Here is a 2,717-nt window from a genome sequence, read left to right as displayed (position 1 = left end):
AACTGCTTTCTATTTTTAGATGTCTGTTATTTACTACAGTATATAGATCAACTGCTATAGGAATTAAACTAACCTAGTTTGAGGAACTATGTTGTGCCTCTTCAATCACTCAACTTTCTTTGTGTTGTTCTTTACACAAGGAAAACAAGTCTCTAACCATATATGGAACAAGTAATTACGTAATTTCACATCAGTTAAAATAACTCCTTTTTATATTGATTCCGTAAATGATCATCCAAAAGAACAGATGTGATTGGACGATTTTACACTGTCACTGTATCAAAATTAAATACTTCCTTTAAGAATTTAATTTAGGAAAAGTGAATGAGATTTAAGTTTTTGTTTAACAGGCCAAGTTGTGAGTTGCTTGATTCCTTTGCCGGCCAAAATATTCTCTTTCTTTTGCCGGCCAAAATCTGTATTTTAAGTATATAACGACAAAAAAAAGAGGCATGTTTCCAAAACCTAGGATAGTTGAGATTTAATTAGATTGTTTAAGGATCTAGTCAAGAGTTCGAATTCTAGTAGTGTATATGAAAGATGTTTTGGCAATTTGGCCAGCATCAATGTTCTTTTGGAAATTCTTTGGTGTAAAAGAATTTAGCTATAGCCCCTGTCCATAGTAAATACTGTAAGTGTAACACAAAAAAAAGAAATGTTACTTATCCTTTAAATTTTTAGTATTTATTCACTCTTTTGATTTAAATAATATTATTTAATTATTTTAAATATCTACTTTTATAAGAAGTTACTTATCTTTTATAGAAAGTTACTTGTTTTTTAGTCTCTCTTTTAAAAATTGAATGACGGACAATTTTTAAAAGATACATAATTGCACGGCACAAAAATATAATGCCATTTTTAAAGAAAAAGTTCCACACAAATTAATTATTATATTGTAGCAAGAAGGGTGATTATCACACATATTGGAAGAAGGGGTGAATAACAATAATATGATATTAGGTGGGTAAAATCAAATGGTTCGATTTCTACCATTTAAAAAAATTTGTACCATTTTAAAATTGTACTGTCGGATTTTTATATTCTAACAATTGAAAAAATTATTATGTGGTGAAATTGCATGTCCGTTTTCTAATTTTGAAAGAAACAAAAAAAAAATTAAAATAACTGAAATCATACTGTCTATTTTTTATATTCTAAATTTTAAAAAATAATTACAAAATGTATTTTTCAATTTAGCAAAACATTTTTTATATTTGTATAAAACACAAAAAATAATAATTCTTTGGTAATTCACAAATTACAGTTAGTCTCCAATATATAGAATATTATTTTGATTATGATTTCTTTCTAGAATATTCAAGTCTTACATGTCACATGCTTATACATAAAAAAAGTGGAATACACTGTTTTTGATCATTCACAATAATTAATTCCTTTCACTAAATATTAAATAATAAAAACTTTAAAATTATTTGAAAGAGACTTAAAAAATAATGTCTCTTAAAAATAATAATATAAAAAAATGGCTGAATAGGCAGCTACCATTCAAGTATTCAACAACCCTTTCATAAAACCGTATAGGATAAGAATGCAAGCATGGCAAACTGCAAAGTTTAGCTTCAAGAAAGAAAAAGGAAACAGATTGAGATTAATCATTACAATATACCATTTAAAGAAAAAGAAAAAAAAGTTTAATATCTGTATTTAATTTTTCTATTGTTATAAGATTTATGAAAATTTAAAATTTTCCAGGAAATTTTTTATTTTCTTCATTTAACTATCTCTCTCTTTTAAAGAAACAAAATAAGAATATAGAACAAGAACAAGTTGGATTATAATTCCATTAATCAGTTTAGCTTTTCTCCCAAAACAAAACTTGTCCCTTTCAACTTTTATCAGAAAATGCAAAGTTTTGTTTGTTCATATCCGTTTCAACAACAAAACATATTTTGTTCCTTTTTTGTTACCATTCTGCTATTTTAAAACAAAAATAAATCCTTATTTTTTAATATATTTTTATTTTAAAGACAAAATAAAAAATCGATAATACTACGTATACATAATAAAAAAATTAGCCACTAATTAGTTACTATGTATAAAAATACATATTTAATATCTCATAGAAAATTTTATTATATTATTATAAATAAATTTAATTATTTATCTATTGCAATTAATTATTTTATTATAATAAATTTAATTAGTCTAATTATTTAATTTAAAAATAGGTAACTCAATTTATATCTGATTTTGGAGGTTATTTTAATATTGATTGAACATATTTTAAAATTTCTGATAGATATTTGAACACGAGACACACGATTGTTTGTTCTAAAACCATAAAAACCATAACATGTGAGGCTATTGCATAAATATAGTAGGAGAGAGAGAGAGAGAGAGAGAGAGAGAGAGAAAGAGAGAAGCTTCTTCAATCATTCATTGATTATTCATTCATCAATAACCATGACACTGCAAAACAACACCCCAACAAGAACAAAGAAGCAACTCATCATTGATGATGATGATGCTAATGAACATTCTCCATTGCTACCAACAAAGAGAGATCATGATTATGATGATGGTAATGGTGATGGTGCATCCTTTGTTGGGTCAGTGTTCAATTTATCAACAACAATCATTGGTGCTGGAATCATGGCCTTACCAGCAGCAATCAAAGTGCTTGGTCTTCTCCCTGGCATTTCATCAATCATCTTCCTTGCATTCCTCACTGACACCTCTCTTGACATACTCCT

The sequence above is a fragment of the Arachis duranensis genome, chromosome 1 (assembly GCF_000817695.3).
Source record: "Arachis duranensis cultivar V14167 chromosome 1, aradu.V14167.gnm2.J7QH, whole genome shotgun sequence".
NCBI classification, from domain to species: Eukaryota; Viridiplantae; Streptophyta; class Magnoliopsida; order Fabales; family Fabaceae; genus Arachis; species Arachis duranensis.
Note: the sequence above shows the minus strand (reverse complement) of the source record.